The sequence below is a fragment of the Musca domestica genome, unplaced genomic scaffold (genome assembly GCF_030504385.1).
Source record: "Musca domestica strain aabys unplaced genomic scaffold, Musca_domestica.polishedcontigs.V.1.1 9, whole genome shotgun sequence".
Classification (NCBI taxonomy): Eukaryota; Metazoa; Arthropoda; class Insecta; order Diptera; family Muscidae; genus Musca; species Musca domestica.
The window spans coordinates 7767509-7778504 of record NW_026712435.1 but is presented as its reverse complement, the minus strand read 5'-3'; the positions used below and the strand labels follow the sequence as shown (position 1 = coordinate 7778504).

The 10996-nt window shown below is 36.9% G+C and overlaps 1 long non-coding RNA gene across 1 annotated transcript; it reads left to right on the top strand.

Annotated features, from left to right (window-relative positions):
- Window positions 1-1377: 1377 nt before the first annotated feature.
- Window positions 1378-8443, top strand: LOC131806911 (uncharacterized). Its single transcript, XR_009344222.1, has 3 exons — window positions 1378-3100; window positions 7495-7824; window positions 7984-8443. It is a non-coding gene; the product is annotated as an uncharacterized LOC131806911 (long non-coding RNA).
- Window positions 8444-10996: the final 2553 nt, after the last annotated feature.

Sequence of the window (10996 nt, the reverse complement as noted above, 5' to 3'; positions counted from 1 at the left end):
CAGAGTTGAATTTTTTAATGAGAGTTTTTAATGCAAAAAGAAAGTTTGTTTTATTATTTTTTACGCAATGCCGGGAGTTTTGATTGTTTCTGTAATTTAGGCTCAAAGTAATAAACACAATACTGAAAAAAAATACGTCGGAGGAATTTAAGAGATGCTTCAGACCGAATTCCTGCGCCTACCCCTTGTTATGTGTCCCTCTTAGGCAGCCTGAGATGTCTTGATATCGCCGACCAGCTCTGCCGACTCCCATTGGGGTGAGTCCCATCCCAACATCCGGCTCAGGAACAACAACAATAAACTATGGGAATTCACCAACAAAAGAACAACACTATAATGATGAACATGATACCATCCAAATCCATAACGTCTGTTGACACACGAGCCATTTAGCCGCCCTCCCTACCTTTGATCATCTCTTCCTTTTATTGTTCTGATGACCCCTTTTTCCGCACAATCCCACACCACTTACCTCCCTTTTATTCCCTCCTTAATAACTCTTTAACACATCCTCATTCTTTTCTTTCTTTAAACATACATTAAGTCATTTTATTATAATTGATATTAAAACTAATATATAAAAAAACTAACAAAAAAATTGTATTGATAAAATTATAAAAAAAATATAAATTAAACTTTAATAATAAAAATAACTCGTTAAAAGAGTATAGAGCAAAGTAATAATTATTTCTCTTTTTTTTAACCTTTTTTATACGAACGGTCTTTTGACCAGATTAGAAAATAACTATAATGTTTTCTTTAGTCCTTTGGACGAACTCTAAACAATATCCAATAAGGATCAAAACACAGAATTACTCTAATAAACAAGCTTTATACTATCGAATATACGACCCACCCTAACGTCACCAAAAAAAAAGAGCTCTTTTCTACCTGGACTCAAAGGGGATCCGACGAATAGTTTCAAAACTTGCCTACTAGGAACATAAACTAATAATGTCCAAATAAAAACTCAATAAAACATTTAAGTTGATATACCTAACTCTAACAGTAGATCACATAAATAAATTTCAAATAAACAATAAATACACATAGAGGAATAAATAAAAAAAAACTTAAAAATATGAAAATTGGTTGTCGAAAAAAAAATTAATAAAATTCGTGATGTGTTTATGTGTTGTATGTGTTTGTAATTGTTAATGTGTCTTATACTCCAGGGTCACCTCTACGACCATTCAAATCCTGATGAAGTCTAATAATACTTCGTCACATCCGCAACCTTTTAACATTAGTCAGAATAAGAATTCGTTGGGTTGGAATTACTTAAATAGTTAGAGGTTTATATGTAATCCCGGAACACTGTGACGTTAAAAAAAACAGGTTGGAGACTTCACAGCATAGAATCAAAGTTGGAAATATATTGGGTATTTTCTGGGTGCTGAGCTTTAAACTGACGAGTGGAGAGTTAATTCAATGTGTCAGTCCACCCATAGATGGTACTCGGGTGACACTATATCGTTGGGTACAGTTGACTTACCACTTTAAGTACGAATGTCGGTCAGTGGTGTTAATGTGAATATTGCCCACAAGATATCGCTGTCTGTACCCGACTCTGACCTTATTTGTTTGTCGGAGTATATTTAAGAAACGGTTTAATTAACCTTTGACACTTAAGGCTTATTCTCTCCTCCCTCACAGTCACCTAATTTCCAATTACACGTTTATTTTTTTTTTTCTTTTCACAAAACAAAAGATTTTTTTCACCAATAAAAATGTCAATATATTTCGATTATATGTTAAAAAAAAGGCTTTTTAGCTCAACACCACTAAATAACTAATCTGTTTTTCCCATCAGTACTACCTTTTATAGGTTCGGGAACAAAAATGGTTCCTTTCCATTACTAGCCATTTTCCTAGCCCTCAAGATTTGTCCCTTTTTTCCTAAAACCAGTCGTCCCCCTCTAGGTTTATCTGCAACAAACCCTTTGCAACATTCTGAAATCCCATTTTCTCCGAACCTTTTAAGAGTAACTTTCACTCTTAAAAACAACCCCTTTTGCCGATAATACTGTATCATTCAATTTTTTTACGCTCTGTTTTACCGACACGGATCTTTCGTTTGTCCGAACACTTCCTAAAATTTGGAGACTTAGATTCACCATATGACCCAAATGTCAAAATTACGAAGAAGTCAAAATCACGCAAAACACCAACAGCCAACACCAAGCGGCATCGTTCCAGTTTTAATTATTAAAATTTTTATTAATATTTTTTTCTTTCTTTTCAGCTTTTTTCTTGCAGGTATGGCCCCCATGATGAGATGCAGGAAACATTAAATTCTTTCAATAGAAGCAAGTATTCCCCAGCGTTTATTTGGTTTTCCTATGATGGAGAATATTGTTTCCTGTATTTCACATGTTGGGCTTTCGATCAGTGTGGGCAATGGATTGATGGCATGACAATCCAGTTGTCCATCCATATTTTATAAAGGGTGCAACGACAAACCATTACACCCCAACGAATCAAAAAAAAAAAAAACAAGCAAAACGGCACCTGGGCATGGCTAAACAGACTTGGCACTATGTTTACCCCCTTTTCAGTGCCCAGTTGTCTCCATTATTTACTCCCCCATAAAAGAAAACAAAAAAAACTTAGTGAACACGGCGGTCACGAGAGGCATTACAGTGGCCTGCCCATCCGGGAGTGTTCATTATAGCTACCGCTGGCTTCCCCAACTCTAGCGCATACTGGAAGCTAGTGGTTTTTCATGGTTGGTGGCCACCATGTAGGCGAAAAGGCCACTTTCTAAGGCCCTTCCACGTAAATTTCTTTTTGCTGTCGACTTGGGATTTTTCGTTTACAAGGCCCGCAACAAAACTCCAGGGCTGACAAGGCCCGAAGGCAGGACTGGTGTGCGGGCTGTATCGAACTATGTGACGTCCGGGATCAAGCCCAATGTGGGGAACTCTCACACCCTGAGATTAAGCCGGGCTCTGAGTTTACTTTTAATTTAGGGAAGTATATTTTTTTTTTGTCTATCACATAAGTCCTTACTTGGTGTGTATTTACAGGTCAGTCGACTGGGTAAAAAAAATTGGAACAGAAATCTGGTCACCCATGCGCGAATAAGTCGGAAGATTACGTAAGTCAAAATATTGATATCTAATTACCAAATAGGGTATTAATAGTGAGGTGCTATGATTATAGGTTGTAGAATCTTATTGGAGGTATAGTTCGGGCGTAGATGCATAATTACGAGGTAGGGTATAAATCATTAAATAATCACTTCTATATGAAAATCAGGTACATTTGGTTATATCACAGACGTAATGTATATTGCACTATAGAGGTAAATATATGAATGGGACAAGCACAACATGTAATTAAGTCAACCTAATTCTAATAATGCACTTGTCTATCACGGAATTTAAATCTATATAGCACTAATTCTTTATGTCTTTGACATGGTAAATACCAATGGATTTTCCTTGCATATCCTCGAGTTCATACATGTTTTGTCCAACGGGCTTGACAATTCGGGCTTTAACAAATTTTTTGCAGAATTTTGAATTAATATTTTTCGAAAAGTCGGATAAGACGGTATTTCGCCGGTAGACTTCTTGTCCAGGTCGAAATTTACACACCCTTGCACGTTTATTATATTTTTCAGAACTTTTTATGTAAACTCGATGTAAATTTTCTTTTATATTGGCTCTTATGAGTTCTAGCTTACTTGATCTATCCATATTACTGAGCTCATGGTCGGTTAAGGATTTCAATTTCCTTGCCAAGCTATAATCCTGTCCATTTGAGTACATATGAAAGCCAAACAACGCAAAGAACGGCGTAACCCCAGTCGAAGTGTGTATAGAATTTCTCAATGCACATTCTATTTCGGATAAATACATATCCCAGTCTCTATGATCTTTATCGAGATATGCCCGAATGGCACAAATTACCGACTGGTTCACACGTTCCGATGCGTTGGACTGTGGCGAATATATGGCTGTTTTCATATGATTTATTTGATAAGTTTCCATCAGCTCTTTGAACATTTTGGAGGTAAACTGCGCACCATTATCGCTGTGGATCACTTCGGGGACACCAAATTTATAAAAAATTTCATCGACACGGAATTTTATCACGTTGCCGACGGTTGCCTCCCTCATTGCTTTGAGAAAGGTGAATTTAGTGAAGTGATCCACAACGATGAAAATGTATGCATTACCTTTTTTCGATCTTGGGTATTTTCCTAAAAAATCTATATACAGCTTTTGGAACGGCCTATCAGTTACTACCTCCTTTCCTATACTGGGCATCATATGCTGATTGCTAGCTTTGGTTTCCTTACAAACCTGACAGTTCCTTACGTATTCACGCACTTGAACGGTCATTCGAGGCCAATAGAAGAATCGTCTTATACGTTCAAGGGTCTTTATTATCCCGCCATGTGCAGACGTCATAGAATTATGGGCTTTTTTATTATTTCCGAGGTTATACTTGAGGGAATCCATAACCTCCATGTGAGTTCCTCATTTTCTTCCAAGCTAGGTAGTACCTTTTTAAAAACATACCCATCTTCTACTTTTAAATCTGGCAACTTTTCTTGGTTGTCGGTAACAGTTTTAATGAGATCAAGATATTCTTGACTCTCGAATTCCAGGGTTTCAAAATCTAAGTAGTCATTTTTCGTGATTTCGCTAACATTGGCAACTGGAGCCCTCGACAACATGTCCGCTACAACATTCTCGCTTCCTTTCCGGTGTTCTATATTAAAATTAAATGCCTGCAATTGTAATGACCACCTAGCTAGTCTTCCCGTTAAATCCTTTAAGGACATAAGCCATTTTAAAGAAGCGTGGTCCGTTATTACAGTGAATGGCATCAATTCCACATATGGTCGAAACTTTTTGATAGCCATCACTGCCGCTAGACATTCTTTTTCTGTCACGCTATAATTGCGTTGACAGGAATTTAATTTTTGCGAATAAAACGCTATGGGGTGTTCTTCCCCCTTATTATTTAGTTGATATAGCACAGCCCCAATTCCACATTCCGAAGCATCGCATTGAATGTAGAAATGTTTTGAAAAATCCGCATGGCGAAGGACTGGGGCAGATGTTAAAGCCTTTTTTAATGCTTCAAAAGCTTTTCTAGCTTCCTCCGTGATTTTAAAGTTCTTACTCTTTTTTAGGGTATCGGTAAGTGGAGCGGAGATGATGGCAAAATCTTTAATGAAACGCCTATACCACCCCGCTGTCCCTAAGAAGCTTCTAACTTCTCTTGCGCTACGTGGTTCTGCGATCTTTTTAATGGCTTTTACCTTGTCTGGGTCCGTCTTTAGTTTTCCTAGTCTTTCCTGTTGCTGTGGTGTTAACTCATGGGGGTTTAATTTATAATTCTCCCCGTTAACCATGTCATTTTGAATTTGTTCTACCTTCAGTTCATCCACTCTAATTACCTCAGGGGCAACGTGGAATAATTTCCAAAAATCAACCCCTAAATATATCTCTCGTTCCAAGTCAGGGCATAGATATAATTCAATATCCTTTTCAAGCTCGTTATATTTGATTTTTAGTTTTACTTTACCGATTATTCGGTGCTGATTTCCAGCCGCAGTCTTTACATTTGAAAATATGGGTGCTACTTCTTTGCCTAATTCTTGTATAATTTCCCTACAGCCTTTTCCCATTAAACTTACTGAGGCCCCTGAGTCTAGCAACCCTTTTAATCGGATTCCTTCGATTTCAACATCTGCAAAAGGTCTCGGATCATTTCTATTACTGCTTCGGTTTATGACTTCGACAATTATTTTAAAATTTCTTCTTTTATCTCTAAATTTTTGACGAACTTTGGGAATTTTTTTACAGTATTTTGGATAATCAAATTCTCCGAAGATTCTATCCCTAACTTCATCATAATTTTTCCGACGCTCATCAAGCGGAATTTGATGTCTTCTTTGGGCGTAGGATTTTGCGTTATAACATTCATTATTGTGCTGGAGTTTAATGTTTGGAGAGATTACTTTCCGGGGTTGTAATTCGGACGCGAGCCCCCTTCCATCTCTACGCCCTTCTTGTAGTTTCCCTGCTGACAAATACCACATTTTGGTGTTGTAGTTCCAGGATTACCACATTTGTAGCAAAAAAGGGATCTCGTGGTCTCTTCACATTCACGAAAACCATGTCCAGTTTTTCTACAATTCCAGCAAGTCAGCTGCGGTTTTAATCGCCTATCATTTTGGACAGCGGACACTTCAATTTCTTCATCTGCGTATGATTGTTCTGTCACTAAGTCCATTTCCTCGTGAAGTTCACTAACTTGCCTAATTGGACGAGATGTTGTAAAGGCTGGTTTATTTTCTCGCCTCAAGAAGTTTTTTTCAGCCTCGTTGCACTCGATTCGGAGTTGCTCAACAGAGGTGACCTGTATTGGATAGACAATTCTCCCGATATTTTCTTTTATATTCTTTTTCATTATCTTGATCATATCAAATTCTGAAATTGGTTGAACCAATTTTGTTCTGATTTGACCCATTGTGTGAAAGAAGCTATCTACCGACTCATTAGCGTGTTGCTTTCTTTGGGCTAGGTCAGTGAGAATCTCAAAATTAGAGCGAGACGATTGATACTGACTCAATAGACTGTACTTTAGTTCCTCCCAGTCATGAAATTGATGGGTCTTTTGAAAGAGCCAATACCACGACTCTGCTCTACCGGAAACCAATAGTGGGAAATCCCTAATTATCTCAGTCCAGGGTATTTTATACTGCTTTTGGTAATACTCAAGTCTGTAAACAAAATCTTCTACACCCAGACCATTTGAGCTACCATCAAAATTTAGTCCCAGTTTATTTATACGAACGATATTCATTCCCTTGGTTGGTTCAATGGGCAGTGGTCTACCCGTACTTATTGGGGGTAAACTATTATTGGAAGTTGTTGGAGCGTCGCTGTTTGGAACGGTATTGCTATGAGAACGATTAGGAATATCGTTGTTTCGGGCTGAAACATTTTGAGCTATATTGGTGTTTGAATTTAGAGCTATTGGCACATTCGCAAGAGGTTGTGTAGGCTGGACCGTATTTTGAACGATCTTCTGCATATTAATCGATAATTTGCTTAATGCCTTTTTAATTTCGTTCATTTCAGATTGGACAGACTGAACTGAATTCTCTAAAGCCTTTATTTGGTCTGTATTCTGCACATTTCTATTTTGCTCTAAGGCACTTTGCAAGAACACAGGTCCTAGGGAATTCATGATGGGGGTTCGGCTATTTATCGTCTCTGAAAAATCATGGACGTTACTGCCACCTGTAGGTGTTTCTTCAGACATTTCTGTTGAGTCACTGGCTACCTTTGTTTTCTTTCCTTCTGAATTATCTATAGTTCTATTTAAATCAAATAACAGTGGTCTATCTCTCTTTTTAGCTTTTACTTTGGACCTAGTCCCTGTACTCATTACAACTTTTTATCAACGCAAAAAATACAATTTAAACACAATTCTAATTATAAATATTTTTATCTGTCTTTACAGGAGGTTTTTTTCGGAGAGGAGTGGTGTGTGCGGTTGCAGGCTATTATGGTCTTTATGGAACTGATGGATCAATCAAACATTAACACAAAATTAAAATAAAAAAACAACAATTTAATACGTGCACTATAACGCCTCCCACCGAAGACGTTACAGCTTTCCCAGATCATCTAAACGGATACATCTGTCCTCTGGTTAGATCCAGAGCGGATATCCTGTTAATGAATCTGTGTCACTTTTAAATTTCAAACGGATACTATTCTCTGCCATCTATCCAAGATAATTTGTGCGAAACCGCTTAACCTTCTGATCGGCGGGTCACAAACTATCTTGGTCTGTATTTTTCATCACATACTTTCCATGTAAAACACGGGCTCCAAACGTTTTTGTACATCAAGTTCTGGCACCTGTCCAGAATGGCTACAAAAACCCTTTGAATTCGTCGTTCCAAACGCAAAGTAGTAATGTTGGTCTATTTTCTTTTACTTCTAGTGGTCTATTTCCAAGTGTCTCGATGGAATACACTTCCTAACTTCTACAAACCCTATGGTTTCTTTGGTTTGGGCGCCATATTGTTATGTGTCCCTCTTAGGCAGCCTGAGATGTCTTGATATCGCCGACCAGCTCTGCCGACTCCCATTGGGGTGAGTCCCATCCCAACATCCGGCTCAGGAACAACAACAATAAACTATGGGAATTCACCAACAAAAGAACAACACTATAATGATGAACATGATACCATCCAAATCCATAACGTCTGTTGACACACGAGCCATTTAGCCGCCCTCCCTACCTTTGATCATCTCTTCCTTTTATTGTCCTGATGACCCCTTTTTCCGCACAATCCCACACCACTTACCTCCCTTTTATTCCCTCCTTAATAACTCTTTAACACATCCTCATTCTTTTCTTTCTTTAAACATACATTAAGTCATTTTATTATAATTGATATTAAAACTAATATATAAAAAAACTAACAAAAAAATTGTATTGATAAAATTATAAAAAAAATATAAATTAAACTTTAATAATAAAAATAACTCGTTAAAAGAGTATAGAGCAAAGTAATAATTATTTCTCTTTTTTTTAACCTTTTTTATACGAACGGTCTTTTGACCAGATTAGAAAATAACTATAATGTTTTCTTTAGTCCTTTGGACGAACTCTAAACAATATCCAATAAGGATCAAAACACAGAATTACTCTAATAAACAAGCTTTATACTATCGAATATACGACCCACCCTAACGTCACCAAAAAAAAGAGCTCTTTTCTACCTGGACTCAAAGGGGATCCGACGAATAGTTTCAAAACTTGCCTACTAGGAACATAAACTAATAATGTCCAAATAAAAACTCAATAAAACATTTAAGTTGATATACCTAACTCTAACAGTAGATCACATAAATAAATTTCAAATAAACAATAAATACACATAGAGGAATAAATAAAAAAAAACTTAAAAATATGAAAATTGGTTGTCGAAAAAAAAATTAATAAAATTCGTGATGTGTTTATGTGTTGTATGTGTTTGTAATTGTTAATGTGTCTTATACTCCAGGGTCACCTCTACGACCATTCAAATCCTGATGAAGTCTAATAATACTTCGTCACATCCGCAACCTTTTAACATTAGTCAGAATAAGAATTCGTTGGGTTGGAATTACTTAAATAGTTAGAGGTTTATATGTAATCCCGGAACACTGTGACGTTAAAAAAAACAGGTTGGAGACTTCACAGCATAGAATCAAAGTTGGAAATATATTGGGTATTTTCTGGGTGCTGAGCTTTAAACTGACGAGTGGAGAGTTAATTCAATGTGTCAGTCCACCCATAGATGGTACTCGGGTGACACTATATCGTTGGGTACAGTTGACTTACCACTTTAAGTACGAATGTCGGTCAGTGGTGTTAATGTGAATATTGCCCACAAGATATCGCTGTCTGTACCCGACTCTGACCTTATTTGTTTGTCGGAGTATATTTAAGAAACGGTTTAATTAACCTTTGACACTTAAGGCTTATTCTCTCCTCCCTCACAGTCACCTAATTTCCAATTACACGTTTATTTTTTTTTTCTTTTCACAAAACAAAAGATTTTTTTCACCAATAAAAATGTCAATATATTTCGATTATATGTTAAAAAAAAAAGGCTTTTTAGCTCAACACCACTAAATAACTAATCTGTTTTTCCCATCAGTACTACCTTTTATAGGTTCGGGAACAAAAATGGTTCCTTTCCATTACTAGCCATTTTCCTAGCCCTCAAGATTTGTCCCTTTTTTCCTAAAACCAGTCGTCCCCCTCTAGGTTTATCTGCAACAAACCCTTTGCAACATTCTGAAATCCCATTTTCTCCGAACCTTTTAAGAGTAACTTTCACTCTTAAAAACAACCCCTTTTGCCGATAATACTGTATCATTCAATTTTTTTACGCTCTGTTTTACCGACACGGATCTTTCGTTTGTCCGAACACTTCCTAAAATTTGGAGACTTAGATTCACCATATGACCCAAATGTCAAAATTACGAAGAAGTCAAAATCACGCAAAACACCAACAGCCAACACCAAGCGGCATCGTTCCAGTTTTAATTATTAAAATTTTTATTAATATTTTTTTCTTTCTTTTCAGCTTTTTTCTTGCAGGTATGGCCCCCATGATGAGATGCAGGAAACATTAAATTCTTTCAATAGAAGCAAGTATTCCCCAGCGTTTATTTGGTTTTCCTATGATGGAGAATATTGTTTCCTGTATTTCACATGTTGGGCTTTCGATCAGTGTGGGCAATGGATTGATGGCATGACAATCCAGTTGTCCACCCATATTTTATAAAGGGTGCAACGACAAACCATTACACCCCAACGAATCAAAAAAAAAAAACAAGCAAAACGGCACCTGGGCATGGCTAAACAGACTTGGCACTATGTTTACCCCCTTTTCAGTGCCCAGTTGTCTCCATTATTTACTCCCCCATAAAAGAAAACAAAAAAAACTTAGTGAACACGGCGGTCACGAGAGGCATTACAGTGGCCTGCCCATCCGGGAGTGTTCATTATAGCTACCGCTGGCTTCCCCAACTCTAGCGCATACTGGAAGCTAGTGGTTTTTCATGGTTGGTGGCCACCATGTAGGCGAAAAGGCCACTTTCTAAGGCCCTTCCACGTAAATTTCTTTTTGCTGTCGACTTGGGATTTTTCGTTTACAAGGCCCGTAACACCCTTAAATATTAATTAAGGATTAATTGATTAAACAGCATTCCACAATACATATTTCACATATTTTAAGATACATTTTGGTACAAAAAAATTTCTTTGTTTTGTTTTTCTCTCTTTGCTTCAGTTTATTATTCGTAATACCACATTGTTTGGTTTTCACAGATGAATAATTTTTGTTTGACGAAAAAAATGATTTGACAACACTTTGTTAACAATTGCCTTCGTCAATTGAGAAACCATTAACAATTGCTAATTTTTTTCAATAAAAAGATTAAAAATGTATATTTAA